General features: G+C 42.5%; 1 long non-coding RNA gene across 1 annotated transcript; it reads right to left on the minus strand.

Annotated features, from left to right (window-relative positions):
* Positions 1–8,270: 8,270 nt before the first annotated feature.
* LOC119851999 lies at positions 8,271–11,585 on the minus strand. The gene is made up of 4 exons (XR_005291489.1): positions 11,497–11,585; positions 11,192–11,291; positions 10,335–10,412; positions 8,271–8,687 (listed from the first exon to the last, which is right to left on the minus strand). It is a non-coding gene; the product is annotated as an uncharacterized LOC119851999 (long non-coding RNA).
* Between the last annotated feature and the right edge of the window lie 11,021 nt (positions 11,586–22,606).

Here is a 22,606-nt window from a genome sequence, read left to right on the forward strand (position 1 = left end):
GGAAGCATACTGTTGTGCTGCCCCAGGAACACAGCAGGGACTGAATTGTCACTCTGAGTCACAGTTTGGCCTCTGGTGCCCCCTTGTGCCAGGGGAAAGTGAGCTTTCCCAGCTATGTTCTTGGCACTGCTTTCTCCTCTCTCCACACCAGCTCAGCTGAGCTCCACCGACTCACTGCCCCAACCTGCTTATTTCCAGGGCAGAAGGCATAGTAGTGGCTCGAGAATCTGCTTTTCCAAGTGCTGCTACCTGTGATTTGAGCAACAAGCACAAGGCTCTCTACACCCTCTTATATAAACAGAGCCCCAAGCATTCAAAAAGTATGATTTTTTTTAAACAATAAATTTTAGGTTCTTTTTACTTACCAACTAGTTCCTGAAACTGTAGTTTGCACTCAATGTATCTTCACAAGCTTTTCCTCAGCAACTAGGAGGGCCTGAAAACGTACTCTTTTTCAAATGAAAGCTCATGCAACCTCTTGATTCAGTGATATTGCTGTGTTCTAATTACTTTTACCAAACACCACTGCCATCTGCTTCACAGACTTAAAGGCAGCATCTTTTCACTTTTATGTATTATTCAATGGGAAAGACAAAGTTTACAGCTTGCAAACAACAGCAATCTAAAAAGAAAATCACTTTTTTTCAGTACAAGTTTTGCTGCTGACATTGAGCTTCAGTGATACCTGCTCACCCATGGCCAGGACTGTTTCTGTCTATCAGTTATTCTTCCTTTTCAAAGCTTAATCAAGAAGTTTTTGTTGCTTTTGACTAAGTTTATTGAATGAAAGTAAAACCCTCCACAAGGTTGATGTTGTCAGGCATTTTAGGAATATAAGTGGATGAGGAAGATGTGCCTAGGTAGAAAGAGGGAAGACTGTGGGGGAGAACAGCTGGTGAGAAGTCTGAGCAGAACACTTGATTTTACTTTTTGCAAAATAAATTCAATTAATTTCTCAGGTTAGAGTTTTGTTAAATAGGATGTGGGCTGCTTCTGATTTAAATTGGCCAGAAGTGATTTCCCCCACCAGCCATTGTGCTTACATAGTGCTCCCTGGAATTCCTTGTTACCTAAACACATTCTTTTCCCTGCAGTCTAGTTTCTAACAATAAGCTGAATGCAAAGCTATTTAAATTCTGATTGGCATTTTATACAGATCACCCTTACTAATTTTAGCAGTTTAATTTTGTGTTATAATTGTGTTTTTAATGATGAATTAGACAATTAGCTACTGGAGAATTTGTAGCAATGTGGTCCTGATTCATACCCCAGAAAGCAAAGTCAAGCTCAAATATTGGAGAGAGGCATAAAACTGGGGCCGATAGTCCATTTGAAAACAAAACCCTCAGGCTGAAATATATGTTTCTTTAAAAAAACAAACACCCACCCACCTTTTTGGGGGGTTAAAAAAATCACCATGCTTGTCTTGCTTATTGTAAATCCAAGCATCACAGACAAGGCATGCCCCTCTGATAGAAGGACAATAAGTAGATGTCAACCTGTACCAAATTTTGCGGATGTATTTCTAAAAGAAGCTCACAAATCCTTTGAAGTTTAGGCTGATTTGAAAATGTAAGCTTCCAAACTTAAAACTGCTACTTATTTTTGCAAAACTCATGGTTGTATAACGTTGAACACTTTGATCTTTTGTAGCTGTCTAACACTTTACACTGTGGAGAACTTTAAGTTAAAATGTTACATAAAAGGCTGTCATGGAATAGCACTTTTTAAGTAAAGAATTATAAACTGTGGGCCAGATTCATATTTTTTTCAATGAGGAATAAATATAGTTTAGGTTTTCTTGTGGTATTTTTTAATTGTAACTCTTCTGCCCATCAGAGTTGGCAGCAACAAGGGTCGGGTTCAGAATCTAGGGGTTCCATTCCAATAACACAATGCAAAACCAGCTCGAGCCCCCACTCAGTGACCTGGGGCAAATATATTCCACCCCCCGCTGGGTGCCTCCAAGAGACAATACTTCCCCTCTCACAAGCACAGAGTCTGAGTGTTGCAAAAACCTTTTAATAAACAGAGAGAAACAATGTGGCATTATGTTGGGGAAACACCACCAACAGGATTCATAACACGACCCAGGAGCAAAAACCATCCCAAGCAAATTGGTGCGTGTCCTTTCCCTGTGGTTCTTGAGTCCAGCAACCCAAAGTCACCCAAAGTCCCAAAAGTCCAACAACCCAAAAGTGTCTGTCCCTGGTCAGTGCAGCACCAGAGTTTGAAAGTTTATCTGCAGAGTTTTAACTCCCAACCTGGGTGGAGATAGGGGTGGTTAAGGGGCATCTTACATGGCCCAAAGCTGATTGCACCATCTCTCCATGGGACTCTACTCCACCAGCCGTCCCACAAATCTCTCTGCTCCAGCCATCCCACATACTGCTCCGTTCTACCAGCCACTCTGCTCTGCTCGCCATGCCATGAGCTGCTCCAGCTATCTCTGTGAACTGCTCCGCAATATATCTTCAGGCTCCCCCACTACTTAACACAACACTCAGTAAGTTTGAGCTCTTAGTAAGTTTAGCTCTTTTGTAGTAGGGGAGCCTTAGTGCTGGTACACTATTATCCTGAAGTGAATTCAGCTCAGCAGCCTGTAACTAGACTGCTAATGGAATCAAAAATAACTCTGACATTCTACCGTGGAGAGAAGAGGAAGTGCAATTAGCATGTAAGAAGGCAGCTGCAGCAACCACTACTAGATATTAATACCTATCCCCCAACCTCTCTCAATTCACTGAGTTTTGGAACCCATGTCCCTTGCCTAGCGAGTGCTACTAAGTTGATGGCGAGTCCCTCCATCATAACAAAAGGCCAAGTACAGTTCTACTGTCCTTGATTCACATAATCAGGATAATTACAATTTATTCTTCCTTCCCCAATAACAGAGAAACTGGAGATCCCACAACAGCCAAAGTGACCATTTGGGCTGCTATGGGCTCATGCTAGGCTGGGTGGGTGTGCCTATGCAAATGAGATCAGCCCCTGAAGTTCTTTTCCACAACTTGCCACAACTCACCACCAGATGTCAGGGTGGAGCTCATCCTGACTCTGCTTACATAATGAATGCTTTATGTTCACTTAAAAGAATCAAACAGTCTGGACTGCTCTTTCATACAAGATGTAAAATTAATAGCCACAAATGGTCAGGGCAGCATTCATTCCATGACATATTTTCATTTGCATGTAGTATGCTCCCTCACTTCCTGTACTTCAATAAACTTATCCTAATTGCATTGTATCCCTCGTATGGCTCTCGGTGGCATAATTGCTAATGACAGAGGGAATATGTTGCCACTAAGCAGTTTTGTTTTGCTGTGCACTATTAAACAGCTGCTGCATAAGCAATATTCTAGAGGTGACTGCAGTTCTTTATAGCTGATAAGGCAACTTCTGCAACACATGTTATAAGGTTAGTCATATAACAAACTGCATTTATCTTGTACCTTTGATCACCTCACCTTCATTCTGCTCCGCTAATCCATCTCCCCTGAAGCGACTTCTAACATTGATAAACACATAAGGAGGTTCAAACAACTGTTTTGGGAAGGTGCAGCAGGACTATCAGAAAAAAAAAAAGGAGTACTTGTGGCACCTTAGAGACTAACAAATTTATTAGAGCATAAGCTTTCGTGAGCTACAGCTCACTTCATCGGATGCATTTGGTGGAAAAAACAGAGGAGAGATTTATATACACACACACAGAGAACATGAAACAATGGGTTTATCATACACACTGTAAGGAGAGTGATCACTTAAGATAAGCCATCACCAACAGCAGGGGGGGGAAGGAGGAGAACCTTTCATGGTGACAATCAGCTAGGGCTAATTCCAGCAGTAAACAAGAATATCAGAGGAACAGTGGGGGTTGGTGTGGGAGGGAGAAATACTATGGGGAAATAGTTTTACTTTGTGTAATGACTCATCCATTCCCAGTCTCTATTCAAGCCTAAGTTAATTGTATCCTGTTTGCAAATTAATTCCAATTCAGCAGTCTCTCGTTGGAGTCTGTTTTTGAAGCTTTTTTGTTGAAGGATAGCCACTCTTAGGTCTGTGATCGAGTGACCAGAGAGATTGAAGTGTTCTCCAACTGGTTTTTGAATGTTATAATTCTTGACGTCTGATTTGTGTCCATTCATTCTTTTACGTAGAGACTGTCCAGTTTGGCCAATGTACATGGCAGAGGGGCATTGCTGGCACATGATGGCATATATCACATTGGTAGATGCGCAGGTGAACGAGCCTCTGATAGCGTGGCTGATGTGATTAGGCCCTATGATGGTATCCCCTGAATAGATATGTGGACAGAGTTGGCAACGGGCTTTGTTGCAAGGATAGGTTCCTGGGTTAGTGGTTCTGTTGTGTGGTGTGTGGTTGCTGGTGAGTATTTGCTTCAGATTGGGGGGCTGTCTGTAAGCAAGGACTGGCTGTCTCCCAAGATCTGTGAGAGTGACGGGTAGTCCTTCAGGATAGGTTGTAGATCCTTGATGATGCGTTGGAGAGGTTTTAGTTGGGGGCTGAAGGTGATGGCTAGTGGCGTTCTGTTATTTTCTTTGTTGGGCCTGTCCTGTAGTAGGTGACTTCTGGGTACTCTTCTGGCTCTGTCAACTCTGTCCACATATCTATTCAGGGGATACCATCATAGGGCCTAATCACATCAGCCACACTATCAGAGGCTCGTTCACCTGCGCATCTACCAATGTGATATATGCCATCATGTGCCAGCAATGCCCCTCTGCCATGTACATTGGCCAAACTGGACAGTCTCTACGTGAAAGAATGAATGGACACAAATCAGACGTCAAGAATTATAACATTCAAAAACTGGTTGGAGAACACTTCAATCTCTCTGGTCACTCGATTACAGACCTAAGAGTGGCTATCCTTCAACAAAAAAGCTTCAAAAACAGACTCCAATGAGAGACTGCTGAATTGGAATTAATTTGCAAACAGGATACAATTAACTTAGGCTTGAATAGAGACTGGGAATGGATGAGTCATTACACAAAGTAAAACTATTTCCCCATGGTATTTCTCCCTCCCACCCCACCCCCCACTGTTCCTCTGATATTCTTGTTAACTGCTGGAATTAGCCCTAGCTGCTTGTCACCATGAAAGGTTTTCCTCCTTTCCCCCCCCCCCCCCGCTGTTGGTGATGGCTTATCTTAAGTGATCACTCTCCTTACAGTGTGTATGATAAACCTATTGTTTCATGTTCTCTGTGTGTGTGTATATATATAAATCTCTCCTCTGTTTTTTCCACCAAATGCATCCGATGAAGTGAGCTGTAGCTCACGAAAGCTTATGCTCTAATAAATTTGTTAGTCTCTAAGGTGCCACAAGTACTCCTTTTCTTTTTGCGAATACAGACTAACACGGCTGCTACTCTGAAACCAGAAAAAAAAAGTTTGCCTTTTCCCCATTCAAATTTGGAAACTGAGATGCTGAATAAGGAACATTTGGTCCTGGACAAATGACAGTTCCAGGTCAGATCTTGCAAGCTACCAAGGCTAGAAACCAGAGCTTTGCAGAAACTCAGGAATATTGTTGGTTTCTAGTCTTTCTGGATCACAAGATAGCAATCCTTAACACCATAGCATTATGATGTATGGAAAGGCTACTTTAGGTATGTTTGAGAGGTTTCTAAAATGAAGTGGTTACAATTTCTTTTTCCTATGAGGCTTGTGCAATTAGACCGATGATACTAAAGCAATTTCGGTTACAAGCAGACAGATTTAAAAAAAGAAAAGTGGATTTTTTTGGTAAACAAGTCCATTTCCAAAACATGTTTCCTGTAAAACTAGGGGCACACACAGAATACTTGAGATGGATTAATGGGTAGTTGTTTAGAATAATCACAACTCTCCATTCTGCAGCACTGCAATGCAGAAGAATGAAAATTCTACATCATCATCAAGTATGTTGATGGAGGATGATGATTGAACTAAATGTAAAAGTGAGAAGCCCCAATCAGTGCAGTACCTCTTGTGGTTTAATTGGTATCCGGTTTATTTTACACTGTTCCCAAGTTTTCAGATTTCAGTGTGCTGCATAATTTTGAATTCAAAACACATAAGTGGATTATAAGAGATGTTAGGGGAGAACCTGGAGGTTTTTGCACTTGGGAAAGTGAGAGGCAGTTTAGGATTCTGGAATAAGTACATTGGGTGAAATCCATTCCACGTGCTTAAGGCTCAAGTATTCTATGCTTTGTGCAGGTGGAGTATGTGGTGGGAAGGTGAAATTCACCCTTCAGACGGTCACTGAGCACAGTAACTGTTCATATATCATGGTGGGACATAAGAATTTAGGCATATCTAGTCTAGTCTCTAAATTAGAGAAACTGCTGCCATCCCTTTTACACCAGCTGTACAGACCATTGAGGCCATGGACTAGGGGGACTATATTTCCCCAACTGAAAAAGGGACATTGTACAGGGCTGGTCTGAGGGGACCCCTCTCCCCATGTGGAGCTGACTTGAGCTGCCTGGTGTCTCTGCTTGCCTCCTTGCACACTCCTCTGCATCCCCCTAGGCGAGCATGCCCCACTTTTTTGGCTGAACTGAGCATGTGTCCTGTTTGCTCTTGCCAGCTAATGATCAGTTGGCAAGAGCACACAAATACCCAGTTTTGTCAAAAAAGTGGCAAGTCCATGACAGCGCTTAAAAAGGGGACTCTCCCAGCCAAAACGGGACATAAGGTCACCTTACCACTGGAATAATTTAAATACAGATTCTATGTATGACCCAACCCATCCCCAGCTCGGTCTTGCACACCAGCTATGTGGATATGTCTACACTCCAGCTGTAAGCTTGCCTGTGGCAGTGCCTGCTCAGTACTCCTGACACCCTAACAAGCCAGCTAGGCTGCTTGATGGATCACCTTGCCGGATTCGTTGAGGAAGCCAGCAGGCCGGTTCTTAAGCTCAGCAGCAGTTCACTGGTTGCTCAGCACCCACATCCTCTCTGCCTCCCTGTTCTTGTCTCTCACCAAGCCCTGCTCCCCCACAGCTGCTGCCCAGATCCTGCCCTGCACCCAGTCTTGTTCCCCTCCTGTTCCAGCCTTGGTCCTGCCTCAGAACCAGCCTTATTCCTGCCTTCCCGAACTCCTAGTAAACCAATTCCAACCCTCAGCTTTGAACCCTGACTCTGAATCCTTCTCAACCCTTGGCTCTGGCATTCAGACCGACTCTGGTTCTGACCTTCGGCCTTCTTCCTGGTTCTGGCCCTGTCTCGACCCTTGGCTCTGGTAGTTGGACTTTGACCACTAGGCCTGACTGCCTACAGCCCAGTCTCCTGCGAGCCTGCCAGTGTCGGTAGACTGAGTCACACTTGGCTTGAGCTAACATGCTAAAAACAGCCATGTGGATGTTGCAGCTCCAGCAGAAGGTCAAGCTAGCCACCCGAGCATGGACTTGGGTCAGATGAGTCCAAGCTAAGGTGGCTGGGCTAAGCCTCCATCTGTGCTGCAATAATCACACTGCTAGTTTTAGCATGCTGTCTCAAGCTGAGCTGGTGCAAGTCTATCCTCCCAAGCTGGGAAGCATTCTCCCAGCTGCAGTGTAGACATGCTGCATGAGTGCAACATGAATACTCTTCCATGGACACATTAGTCACCTAGGGAAACACTTTAGCCCATACAACTTAGACCAGACCTTAGATTTTTCTGTTATGTTGGCTATCATTTGAGTCCTTGTTTAGACCAAAATTAGGGAAGGCCCAAAGATGCCTTAGAGCAAACTTTGCCTCTACTAAATCTGCACTAAGCATCTGAGGACTGAGACCAATGTGTTTGAAAAACACTTTAGCATCCTGAAGAGTGCTACCTAAATGAAACAATGACATCACCACAGTATTATTAATTGGTCAAAATCATTTTATGGACTGACCTTAAAAAAAAAACCCACCCTCCTGCAAGGAAAAAATATCTTTTTTTTTTTTAAATTAGGGCTGGGGAGACAGTTGAGTGATTTATAAAATCCAATTTTCTATTTTCTTCATAGGTAATATTTCTGTACAGCTATTGTTCTATAAACATTTCTTAAAGCATTACTAGCCAGGTGTACTGGAACAATTTTTATAGTGATGGTGCTGAGAGCCATCAAACCAAACTGTAAATCCTATGGAGACCAATTCAAGCCAGAGGATATGGCAGCATCCTTACTTAGTTCCAGTACTTATGTTTCTAGCTGTTCTTTGTGAATTCCAAAGCTAGTTGCTTTCCTGTGGTGTAATTTAGGTGCAGTAGTAAACACACACATGAATATTTAAGAAACAAAAACTTTATTCCTACAGGCAGCTGGAAGCACCTACCAGCAAGATACCATGTACTGTCAAGAACTTGACCCTCAGAAAATTGAAATCTACTATTACATTTTTCCAGCTCCTAATCCTTTCAAGAATCTCTTATGGAAATAGGACTTGAAATAGTAGATGTGCTAAGTTAATGAAACTTGACAAAAGTCAAAACATCAGGAGTCAGCAACACATTTTGATGAATCTAGACCTACATTGTTTAAACATATTGCAATCCTCTCTGCAAATATAACTGAATTATACATATTGTGTTTATGGTATAAAAAAATTGTTCTCTTGAGCTTGCATCACAGCAATCATTATTCAGCAGTCAATATGAAGTCTCATGGAGAAAGTAAAAAAAACCCTGCTCAGCTGAAGAGAGTTTCTAAGATAAAACAGAATATTTCAATTAAAAATTGAGCTCTTATCCTGATTGCTTAGAACCACCTCACAAGGGAAAACACACTGCTGAGAACTACATCACTTTCAGACCCCTGAATATATTTGTTGGAGAATTTAGCTGCGATACATTTAAATTAGCAGTTACACAAAGGCTCATAAAAAGCCTAATTTCAAAAGAGACATTTCTAATATACAGGCTGAAATATTGAATTGCCATAGGACCACAGGAAGTCTTTACTTGAGGAGAAAGGCCCCAATTCAGAGATACTTAAGCACATGCCTAACGTAAAACATTTACAATGCACAAATTTTAACAACCATGCTATGGACAAAAGGATGTTTCGCTCCCAAGGTACTAGTCCTTTAGCCTTCATAAACAAACCTTAACAGTGAAACAAAAAACCCTAACTAATGTCCTATTCTTGCTAATCCAGATACCTGTGCCTAATTTTGCTCATGTGAGTAGTCTCCTTGGCTTCAGTGGACTATTCACACGACTAATGATCAGAACATGTATAAGTATAGATTCATGATCTGATTCTAAATAGATGTGAAATTACTTTGCCCAAATAGCGTGGACTAGCATTATGTTGACTTAAATCTTGAATACAATAGATCAGGGATCGGCAACCTTTGGCACATGGCCCGCCAGGGCAAGCCCACTGGTGGGCTGGGCCGGTTTGTTTACCTGCTGCATCTGCAGGTTCAGGCAATTGCGGCTCCCACTGTCCCCAGTTCGCCGCTCAGGGTCAATGGGGGCTGCGGGAAGTGGCGGCCAGCACATCCTTCGGCCCACACTGCTTCATGCAGCCCCCATTAGACTGGAGCGGCGAACCGCGGCCAGTGGAAGCTGTGATCAGCCGAACCTGTGGATGTGGCAAATAAACAAACTGGCCCAGCCCGCCAGGGGGCTTACCCGGGCTGGCCACTTGCAAAAGGTTGCCGATCCCTGCAATAGATCATCTTCCCATTGACAAAATAAGGGTGATTTTGCAGAACTTTGTTGATCAGGATTTTGGTTTGCAAACCCCAGGACAGAGGTCATTCTACTTTGTGTCCTATTTAACTGAACCTGTGTTTAGGTAAAAGCTTTTGGTAGTAGACCCAATCTCTATACATCAGAAATAGGCCAAAACCAGAAGACTGAAGTCAAAGACCATGCACCCACAAACTCTGGAACTATTAAGACCCTTCTCTAAATTATATGCACACCATCATGGTCCTGTTTTTCAGAGATGCTGCAGTGACTAATCAAAATTCAGAGGCTTGTAGGTTGCTCGGAGATTAAACTGATGGAATCTGGTATTTTCTTTGGTGAAATCTTATTTATTTATAAAGAATGTGCAAATTCCTGCTTCTGCAAACTTCTGTGAATTCAGGGGAACCAAAGGGTAAAAGGAGTAGTTTCTTTGCCTGCAGTCTCAAGCTTCCTTCAGCCAGCAACCTCAATACAGAACTTTTCTCTAGGAGTGTCCCAGGACCACACCATGCTTACAGGTTGCTGCTTGGCATTCTTGTTCTCCTCCGAGTTTCTGTTTCCTATCTTGTCTTTTCCACACCCACACCTGTGTGCACACCCTGAGCTGTGGCACTTAAGAGTAGACCTACTCTTTGATTCAGGAGACCTTACCTCAAATCCCAGCTCCTCCACAGACTCATTATGTGACCTTGGGAAAGCCATTTAATCTATCTGTGTTTCAGTCCTCATCTATTAAAAAGAAAGCAGGAATTAATATTCCCATTGTATTTTTTGTCTATAGACTGTACACTCTTTGGGAAAAGGACTGTCTTTTACTCTTTTTGTATAGCTCCTAGCACAGTAGCGCCTTGATCTTGACTGGTGCTACTGAGATACAAATTAACAATTAAACTCATTATTGTTTAATAATGGTTGCATTACACACAAGTGGTAAAGCCATAAATCAATCATGCAAGTCATCCCAAAAGGGTGCCAGTATAGCTTTTATCCCAGGGCACACATCTATCCTGTATACTAGTATATCATATGGTGATGGTCCTCACATATGGGAGGCATTGCCTAGTGGCCAGGGCTTAGTCCATTCAACATGCAGATGTGGGAGGGGAGCCTGGGCCCTCCCATCTACTGGACTCCAGCCCTGGGCCCTGTGAGAGCAACACAAGGGTCTGACACCCAGAAGCACCTTAAGGCTGCCCTCCCTGGTCCACTTCCTATCATCCCACTACTGTCCAAATATCACAGCGTATCACATGCTTCAGAGTAGTACCCATGTTAGTCTGTATCAGCAAAAAGAACAGGAGTACTTGTGGCACCTTAGAGACTAACAACTTATCTGTATGTGCATCTATCTATCTTCTTATTACATATTCCATTCTATGCATCCGATGAAGTGGGCTGTAGCCCATGAAAGCTTATGCTCCAATAAATTTGTTAGTCTCTAAGGTGTCACAACTACTCCTGTTCTTTTTGTAGTCTATTACATGAGACTTTGAAGGGGGTCAGCTCACCACTTGGCACCTTTTTGCAGTCAGACGCAATAACTCTCTCCCTCTCAGCTGTCTCCTCTTGTGCCCTGGCCCTCCAGCAGGTCAGTTCTAAGTCTCTCCCCTTCCAGGGTAGTCCATAAGCAAAACAAATACAAATAGACTGGGTTAGTTGATGAGAGGAGGAAATGCCTCCTCCTCCAGGTATAACAGAAGCAGGTTCTCCCTTTTCTTCAGGGAGAGAACCTTCAGGCAGTTGTTGAGAGAGAAATCCTGCCATCTCTCAGCCCTTTTCTCAAGAGCTGCAAGATAGAGGTCCCTTCTCTCACCTGTTATGCCCACAGGTGGGCTGTTCTGCTTCCTTTTAACTCCTGCAGTCTGTGCATCTCTTGCAGGTGTGGCAGGGTGTGGCTCACTGAGGCCAGAACCTTGTTGCCCAGTGTTGGGTTTTTATACCCCATCACACATGTATGTTACAAAAAACATTGTAGGAATGTTTGCAATCATTTTAAAAAATCAATAAATGTGTGCTACATTTTATATCTGTCAAGCTAGGTGACTTAATTGCCATGAGTACAACTGAGTAGCGCTCAGAGGGAACCATAAGATTGTCAGATGAGCCAATTATTAAGTGAACATACCTCATGTAAAGCAATAAATGACATAGTGTATTTCATCAGGTGTTTAATGGATCATATATGTACACATATATCTCACATACCAGTTAGTAATATTTATATATATAAGCAAATGCATAATCAGTATAAATGTATGCCTAGTTTAGTTTGGTTCATCAGAAGTTTTAAAACCTCATTTTTTGGAAAGAGTACAAAACAAGAAGAATCCTTTTATTTTACTTCTTGAATTGTCCCTGGTATCTGAGCTCAGAACAGGGGTGGAGTAACAATGAAAGATCACAATAGTCTGCTAAATATAATCCATATAAACCCACAAAGGCCCTGTCAAATATTAAGACTGATAGTTTGGTTATTGCTAATTAGATAAACATGTTATATGACCTAGTGTATAATATGGAATTGTATATTTGGCCATAGATATTGTTAGTCATTATTATGTACCAAATCAGAGATGTTGATAGAAAGTAAGGTGTTATCTTGGGTATAACAGTGTATGAAGACTTAAGTGTTTGCCTTTGTTTGTGCACACCCTTGTCTGTGTGTATGCATTGTTGTTTTAGCCATGTCCATCCCAGGATATTAAAGATATAAGGTGGGTGAGGTAAACTCTTTTATGGAATACCTCATACTGGAATTAGAGAAATTCATGGATGATAGGTCAGTCACTGGCGATTAGCTAAGATGGTCAGGAATACAACCCCTTGAACTGGGTGTCCCTAGCCTCTGACTGCCAGAAGCTGGGAGTGGGCAATGGGATGGATCACTCAATGATTGCCAGTTCTATTCATTCCCTCTGAAACACCTGGCATTGACCACTGTCAGAAGACAGGATACTGGGCTTGATGGAGCATTGATCTGACTCTATATGGCCTTATGTTCTTCTGACCAACTTCTCTTGGTAAGAGAGACAAGTTTTTGAGCTTACACAGATTTCTGAGGAACTGTAAGTTTCAAAGCTTGTCTCTCACCAATAGAAGTTGGTCCAATAAAAGATATTCCATCACCCACCTTGTTTGTATATTTTCAGAGATATCATTAGCCAGACATACCTCAATTGATGACTGTGATGTGGCACTTTGTACCTATTCTGAAATAAAACTGTTCCTTGGATTTGAACTCTGGGGTTAGCAGTGTTTTTGTATGCTACAGCAAGCAGTAGCTATCTGCTTTGCTTGGTTTAGAAGGTAACCTGTGGGCCATGTTGGTGGCCCTGAAGACATCCTTACAAAGACCTCTAAAAAAGAACTAAAATAGATTTTTTTATACTTAAAGATCTCCAAAAGTTAAAGTTATCTTTGAAATCTGAAGGCTAAATTGGGTCCACTGTGCCCCTTATCTGTAAAGGCAGTGGATATGGCCAGCAGGAAGATCTCTATATGGCAAAAAGCTGATGTAATGATTCAGTGCAACACTCCCTCCCAGCTATGTCATAGGGACATAGTTAGGGAAAAGAGGCATGGCTGGAACACCTTTATTGGTCTGGTTATTCCCTGTGAAAGTACCTGACTTTGTGAACATCTGGACATAACTTAGAGCAGTCTTGAGGCCAGCCAGGTCTACAGTGAGTCGCAGCCCTATCTTTCCACTGTCTCTGAAATGGAGAGTCTGGGTGTCGGAAACTTAGCTTCCACCGGGTACAGTCATCTAGCAACCCAATGAGTTAATTTGGGCCCAATAAACCCTCACTAAGTGTTTATGCTCTCTAATTGGACAAAAGGGCCAGCTTATCATTTTTTAAGCCTTGCAGCAATAGCACCACAGTGGCTACTCTGTGCACCCTCAACTGCACCCAATCTGCGGATTGTTCCAACCCATGGCTACTCCTACTTCATCCCTAGCCCCAGAGCTGGATTACCCAATAGGCAGACTAAGCACGAGCATAGGGCATCAGCAAAGAAGGGGGCAGCAAAAAAAATTAGATTTTTTTTTTTAAAAATGATATTTGATATTTCAAAAAAAGCATTGAAGTAGTCATCATGGGAAAAATCAGAACTTTCTTAGACTTCCTTACACTCCACTCCACACTCTTCCTCCATTTTTTTGTTCTCTTTTTATTACTTATCCCCACCTAAACCAGGGGGGCGTTCTACTAACGTAGATCAAAATAATGCGAGGAAATCAGATCCTGACCTGTATTGCAATAAATTTATGTTTTATTATTGATATATTCTTCTGAGTTATAGTACTTGATTCATATTTTTCTTTCTTATACATACACACATATATATAGAGATAGATATAGATATAGATATCAATATAGATATAAAGAGTGTATGTTGTGTACTTTGGTTTTTTTTAAGTTCAGATAACTGAGTTAAGGGGCAGGATGATACATAACCAACTGAGTGGAGCACAGAACCTGTGGATGTGTCAGAGACTGTTCAACTGATCATCCTATTCCTGGTGATAAAACAGACATTGTTCTAGAAGGTGTGGATGCATCAGAGACTGAACCTGCTCATGCTGTAAATAACAGGAGAAAAGATCCTGGTATGTGGGTTGATTTCAGTACTGATGATGTAGCTTACTGGATAGATCATGGACCAAATGACTCTCAAAACCACACTGGGCCATTTGAGAAATCACATCGGAGTTTTACCAATGGCAAACAAACATGATATTGTCCACAAAAAATATTTTTCGGCATGAAAGCGAATGTGAGAAATACACTCAAGAATGGCTACTGTATTCACCATCAACAGGGTCTGTGTACTGTTTTGTTTGCAAACTTTTTGCATGTAAACCTTCAACATCGCGGTTTGCTGCAGATAGAGTTAGTGACTAGCGGAATACTGTTTTAATCAAACAACATGAAAATAGCACTACTCACAGAGATTCAGTGTTAACATATTTAAATCGAAGACAGGGCTTTGGATTGACACAAAAATTGGAAGAACAAATTAAAGGGGAGCCTGAATACTGGCAACATGTCTTGCAGCATGTTATTCATACATTAGCTGAACATGGTCTACCTTTCCGGGGATCAACTGACACATTTGGATCATTGCAGAATGGAAATTTGTTGGATTGTTGGAGCTTGTGGCTCAGTTTGACCCATTTTTAGCAGGCCATATCTCAAAATATGGGAATGCTGGCAAAGGTAACCCATCATACTTATCCAAGACAATATGTGATGAACTCATTGGCCTAATGAGTGACAAAGGTCATTCAGCTATTGTGGATGAAATAAGTACTGCTGGGTACTTCAGTTTATCTGTCAACTCTACACCTGATCTTTCACATATTGAACAATTGAGTATTGTACTAAGATATGTGTCTCCCACAGGTGGAAAACCAGTTGAATGATTTATAACATTCCTCAATTTGAAAAGCCATACTGGTGAAGAAATGGCAAATCAATTACTTCATTATCTGTGCCAAGTTTGCAAAATAGATTTCTCAAAGTGCAGAGGTCAATCTTATGATGACGCTGCCAACATGTCAGAGCATTATAAAGGAATGCAGAAGAAGCTTTTAGAACAGAACAAATATGAACTATTCATACCATGTGCTGCACACTCTCTCAATCTTGTTGACTGCAGTGCTGTTGATTGTTGTCTGATGGCAATAAGTTTTTTTCTCAACAGTCCAGTTACTTTATACATTTTTCTCTGCCTCAACACACCAATGGGAAGTTCTTAAAACATATTTGGGCAAGATCATGTGTTGAAATCTCTTTCTAATACTTGCTGGGAGGTACATGGAGTGGCAACAAGTGCAATTCTGGAGTCCTACTCAAAGATTGTGAATACATTAGAAAGTATAGTTGAAGACCAATCACAAAAGGGAGAAACTATATGAGAGGCAGAAAACATTGCAAACAAGATGCAAGAACTAGAGTTTGTATTCATGTTGACCGTGTGGAATGAAATTTTACAACACTTTACAACACACAAGTCAAGCTCTCCAAGAAAAATAATTGGATTTGAAAACGTGTGCAGACCTCTGTCAATCATTAGCAGACCACTTACACACTTTGAGGAATGATTTCGAAAGATTTGAAGACATATCAAAAGATATCTTGCCTGATACTAACTACAAAGAAGCCCAGTCTTGCCAGTGAATCAGGAAATAACAAGCAAATGATAGCAATTCAACAGAAACAGCATTGAATCCTAGAGACAAATTTTGCGTATCTCCTTACTATGCTATAATTGATATACTTGAAGCTCATATGAAGAGGAGAGGTGAAGTGTACAAAGAAGCATCAAGTAGATTTTCTTTTCTAAATGATATGGACTTATCTGAGAAACAATATTCACAAGGTTCCCAAAAGCTAGTTGACTCATACCCTGTTGACTTGAACATGAATCTCTGTGGAGAAGTACGGCAGTTCCACTGTTATATGCGCGCAAAGTTTAATGAAACAAGAAAAATGAAGTTCAGTCACTTTGATCTTCATGACACAATATTGAAAGAAGGAATACAATGTGTATTTCCAAATGTAGAGATCGCATTATGTATTTTTCTAACATTGATGATTACTAACTGCTCCGCAGAATGCTCTTTTTCTCAGCTGAAAAGAATAAAAAACCCTCAGAGAACAACGTATCAGGACAGACTTGGTTCACTTTCCGTATTGTGTATGGAAGCGGACATGCTTTGTCGAGTCAGCTTCGATGAATTTATCCAGAATTTTGCAATCAGAAAATCTAGAAAGAAGCTATTTTAATTTCAGCATACATGTAAGTTTTGTGTCATTTCGGAAAATAAAATTTTATTTTACGGTATAGTATTGTTTTTATTTTGAATTACATATGTGGGGGCACCATAATCTTTCCAGTGCTTAGGGAATCTAAAGGTCTTAATCCGACTCTGCCTAGCTCCTACCTTCCTGACAAGTCCTGGCTCCAACCATTGGCTTGTCTCCAGACTATGACTCCGGCTCTGCCCTTTAGTTTTGTTCTGGTTCCTGACTCTGATCATTGGCTTGTCCCCTGACCACATATCCAGCTCTGTCCTTTGGTCCTGCTCTGCCCACTAGTACAGACTGCTGTTCTAAGCACTAGGTTGCACTGCCTGCACCCTGGTGTAATACAGCTTGAACAGCCCACTAGAAGATAAGAGGAGATTTTTTGCCAAAGCATGGAGCTCTAGTCCATAAGGCCCCAGCAGGACCCCAACCCACCTTCTCGGATGGGGTGCTGCAGGACTCAGGTTGCCGGGCCACATGGCCTAAATGTAGCCCTCCAGGCCCAGGTAGAAGCCCAGGCAACATCTTCTGTCCCCCCAACATCTGTCTCATCCACTTTCTGTGATGAGCTTCCATACAATAAGTTTGATGGGGATTGTGCCAAGTTTCATGAGTTTCTTAACCAAAGTTTTCTCAAATTTGTGTTATGGTCATTGTCATACCCCAGGGGTTGGTCCCAAGTGGGATCAGTACTTAGTCTGCTCACTAGAGAGGCCCTTAAATCAGCATCCTCACATCTGGAGCGGTCCAGTCCTCTCCTTGAACACTTTAAGAACTTAGTAAGGCAACGGGGATCATCGTTGATGACCCTAATCAAGAACATACCACAGAAGCTGCTCTCCATGCCTTCTCTCAGGGTCCCAGAGTGTCATCAAATGTGCAGTGCAATTTTGATGTCTGGCAGCAGACATTCACTGGAACGGGGCCGTGCAATGACATACATATAAGTTACTTCAGGCAGGGACTCAAAGATTCCATCAAAAATGGATTAGTATGGGTGGAACCTCTACGTAGCCTAGGATCCTTAATTGGTCTTTGTATTAAGATTGATGATTGGCTAACAGTGTGAGATCAAACAACTGCCACCTGACCCCGGTTGGCCAGAACTCTTCTGTCTCTTGGGGCCTCAGGTGTCCTACAAGACCTTGAACCAACACGAGTTGACCAAGCCCAGCCCCACGGCTCTGCCAATGAAAAAAATATTCATTGAGGATATGCCTGTATTGTGGGATGTGCAGGTATGTTGTAGTAGGGTGCCCAGCTAAGGTACGGCCCACTTCTAGGTTGAGAAATGCCAGAGCCTGGCCCCGTGGGGGTGGGGGGGCAGATTGGGTTGGTGCTCAAATCCCCCTTAGTGAATCATGCTGCCATCTATCTGTCAAAATCTTAACAACTTCTAACCAGCACACTACTCCACTGTCATGGTACTATGGCCTCAGTTTTGGAATGGTTTCTTCAGTGTGCCAGACTCCCTAGGGGTCTCGCTTTTCCTCCAGGCTAAGTCACACAGCTTCACCACCTTAGACTGGACCTCTGGGACTGCAGCGCTCTTGCTTCATACCATGAGCTCCATTCAGCAAGTCCATTTGAAACACACTCCTGATGAAGGCTTGTACACTTTTCAGGAATTAATGCACCTTGCCAAACATTTGCAGTGATGCTCACATAGATTTGTCAAGACAGTGAGGTTTATTCTTTAACTGGAACACAGCATAGGAAGTTAAAGCATAGTTCATTCTGATTAGCTGAGAGCTCAGCCATACTGTAGTGAACGTGTTGGTTCAAGCTTTGTTTATTGCTCCATCTGACCTCCTTCATCATACTCCAAGTGAGGGCCTTGACTCCTCTTATCTCCCTCCTCCTACCTCTCCAGTTTTCCAAACTCCAGCTGGGGATTGCTGTTCAGCATCTCTAAGAAGAGTTGGGAAAGTCCATATTCCTTTATGTCATTGGTTGCTAGTTGTCAATGTCCTGGAAATTAGATTTGCCATTATCTTCTAACATTGACATGGAGACTAAGGACCAGAAAGCTAGACAACATTCATACTTGTGTATCTCCACCTGCCCTCACAGCAAACCTGTGCTTAATTTGTGCCAGGCCTTGCTAGGGCTGAGCGAACAGTCATTTCCACCGCACTGGGAACAATGCAGCACATAGGAGAAATTGAGGCACAAACAGGACTCAAAAACATTACAAAATATTCCCACTTAGTCACATCCTCTCCCTCTTCAACTCCAGCAGTCTGATATGCCCAATATCCTCTTAGAAGTATTCTTTGACTCGGGCCCCTCCAGCAATTTGATCAACCATGAGTTTGTTAAGGGCCATTGAATTCCTATCCTTTGCAAGGACTTACTTGTGCTTGTCAATACTATTGATGGTTCACTCCTCTCTTCAGACTCCATCACATATCAGACAGCCCCCATGGAGGTCATTATCCTCTGTGGTCACCAAGAGATCTTGAAGTTCAGGATCATCCATGCTCTGCACTTACCAGTTATCCTTGGTGTCCCTTGGCTCATCACTCATGACCCCTGAATCAGCTGGTGCTCATAGTCTATACCCTTCTGTTCATCATGGTGCCAATGAGTATGCCTTCCCAACTCCAGCAAATGGGCAGTCATGTTCTGTGATGCACTCCAGCCCAGGAAGAATCCAGGCCTTCAGCTTCTGGCTGGGAGCACCTAGCTTCTGGTCTTCAGCTTCCCCAATGGGAGCACCTATCTTCTTTGTGGCTAAGTATGGTTCCCTTTGACTTTGTGTTGATTAACCCTAAACAAGATCATCTGCAATTAATATCTCCTTCTTCCCATAAACGAACTCCTGGAAAGACTCCATTCAGCTCAGGTCTTCACAAAGCTAGATCTGTGTGGAGCACAGAACCTTGTCAGAATGTGACAAGGGGAAGAATGGAAGACTGCATTTCAAACCAGATACATCCATTTTGAGTATGCAGCCATGCTATTTGTCTATGTAATACCCGAGCTACCATCAGAATTTCATGAACAATGTCTTCAAGGATATCCTTGATCAATTCATGATAATCTATTTCAATATTATTCTCATTTTTTCCAAAGAATTAAGGACTCCATGACCACCATGCGCTCACCATTCTGGATTGGCTTCATCAAAATCAACTTGTATGCAAAAAGCTGAGAAATGTGAATTTGAGAAGGATATCATGAAATTTATGGATTATGTCATCTCTCTGGCAGGGCTCACCATGGACCCCAAAAATGTTACAGCAATCACTGAGTGGAAGGCTTCCTCAAATATACACAGAGTGCAGAGGTTCCTTAGATTTGTAAATTTTTACCAGCGAGTCATCCAAGGATTTGCTGACATGGTAGATCCTATAACATTACTCCTCAAGAAGAGGACTAAGTTCATCTGGTCCACTGACATGCAGGTGGCTTTCAAGTTTATTTCTGCCCCCCATTTTGACCCATCTGAACCCAACAAAGGTCTTCATATTTGGGACTTTGCGATAGGGATGGTCCTTATGCAGTTTTCAGGTACTCACCAGTTGCTTCATCCCTGTGTCTTTTACTCTTAGAAGTTGACTTCCTCTGAGAGAAATTATGAGGCATGGGACAATGAGCTCCTGGCAATCAAAGCTGTCTTCAAAGAGTGGCACCATATAATTGAGGAGGCCTGTGCCTCTGGCCAGGTCTGGAGAGATCACAAGAATTTGGAGCATCTACAGACAGCAAGATGACTCAACCAGCATCAGATTTTCTGGGTCCATTTCCTCTCCCAATTTGATTTGATGGTTATGTACCATCCTGGACTAAGAACAGGAAAGCAAATGCCTTGTCCTGCAAGCACAAGTACCATGAAGTGGAGAAGAAATCTAGTATAATCATTATTAAAGCCTCTCACGTTGTCTGCGGGACCATTACTGATCACCTGATTACACTAACCTTTCTTTGCTTCTAAGCAACCCATTTGCAGCCAAATCTGTCAGACTAAGAAGCCCTGGTGCTTCCATGGATTAAAGGTTTTATCTGCCACAAGACTTCCTGTATTCTGGGGATCAACTCCACAGTCCCGAGGGCCGCTCCCAACTTCAGGTGCTAAGGTTGTGCCATGACTCACCCATAGCAGGACATGTGAGCCAATATAAAACCTGGAACCTGATCACTAAATATTTCTGATGGCCAATCCTATGAACTGATGTTAAAAATTGTTATGTCATGCAACCTCAATGCCCACACTAACAGACCACAATCAAGGCCTGGGTGCTTCCTTCACCTCCTTCCCACACCTCTGAATCCTTGATCCGGTCACTCAAAGGACTTTATAGTGGAGTTATCATGCTCTCAAGGGTCCTCAGTTATCGTCACTGTAGTGGACCTTCTGACCAAGATGGCCCATTTTATTCCCTGTCTCATTGTACCATCTGCCCATGAAACCACACAAGCTTTCCTGGAGCACATTTTTTGGTACCACAGCATGCCAACACACATCATTTCAGATTGATGCCCTCAATTCATTGATCAATTATGGCAAGAATTTATTTGCCTTCTTGGTAACAAGCCCCTCACCTAGATAGCCTACCATCCACAGACTGATGGCTGTTTCATGTACAACAACGTGACCCATGCCTCAACCTAACAGACCCCATTCTTTGCAAATTTTGGTTTTCATCCCCAATTTCACCTTCCCAAAGGCTCTGTCATTTCAGCAGCCATGGACCTGGTACACCTCCTCTAGCACACATACTTGCCATGAAAGAAACTTATAAGACCAACAACACAGACCAACAACAACAGGCCATCTCTAACCTTGCAGTAGGGGGTAAAGTTTGACTCTCAACTTGGACAGTAAAAACAAATAGTTCTTCAACCAAGTTTCACCACCAATAAATGGATCCTTTTTGGATTACTGAGCAAATTAACCCACTGGCCTTCAAGGTTCAACATCCAGAATCGTTCAAGATTCATCCCATCTTTCATATTTCTCTCTTTAAACCATATGTCAACAACTCCTTCTCTGACTGGTTTCGCAAAAAGAAAAGGAGTACTTCTGGCACCTTAGAGACTAACAAATTTATTAGAGCATAAGCTTTCGTGAGCTACAGCTCACTTCATCGGATGCATTTGGTGGAAAAAACAGAGGAGAGATTTATATACACACACACACACACACACAGAGAGAACATGAAACAACGGGTTTATCATACACACTGTAAGGAGAGTGATCACTTAAGATAAGCCATCACTAGCAGCGGGGGGGGGGGGAAGGAGGAAAACCTTTCATGGTGACAAGCAAGGTAGGCTAATTCCAGCAGTTAACAAGAATATCAGAGGAACAGTGTGGGGTGGGGTGGGGGGGAAAAATACCATGGGGAAATAGTTTTACTTTGTGTAATGACTCATCCATTCCCAGTCTCTATTCAAGCCTAAGTTAATTGTATCCAGTTTGCAAATTAATTCCAATTCAGCAGTCTCTCGTTGGAGTCTGTGTTTGAAGCTTTTTTGTTGAAGGATAGCCACTCTTAGGTCTGTGATTGAGTGACCAGAGAGATTGAAGTGTTCTGCAACTGGTTTTTGAATGTTATAATTCTTGACGTCTGATTTGTGTCCATTCATTCTTTTACGTAGAGACTGTCCAGTTTGGCCAATGTACATGGCAGAGGGGCATTGCTGGCACATGATGGCATAAATCACATTGGTAGATGCGCAGGAGAACGAGCCTCTGATAGTGTGGCTGATGTGATTAGGCCCTATGATGGTATCCCCTGAATAGATATGTGGACAGAGTTGGCAACGGGCTTTGTTGCAAGGATAGGTTCCTGGGTTAGTGGTTCTGTTGTGTGGTGTGTGGTTGCTGGTGAGTATTTGCTTCAGATTGGGGGGCTGTCTGTAAGCAAGGACTGGCCTGTCTCCCAAGATCTGTGAGAGTGATGGGTCGTCCTTCAGGATAGGTTGTAGATCCTTGATGATGCGTTGGAGAGGTTTTAGTTGGGGGCTGAAGGTGATGGCTAGTGGCGTTCTGTTATTTTCTTTGTTGGGCCTGTCCTGTAGTAGGTGACTTCTGGGTACTCTTCTGGCTCTGTCAATCTGTTTCTTCACTTCAGCAGGTGGGTATTGTAGTTGTAGGAA

This window comes from Dermochelys coriacea, chromosome 2 (genome assembly GCF_009764565.3).
Source record: "Dermochelys coriacea isolate rDerCor1 chromosome 2, rDerCor1.pri.v4, whole genome shotgun sequence".
NCBI lineage: Eukaryota > Metazoa > Chordata > Testudines > Dermochelyidae > Dermochelys > Dermochelys coriacea.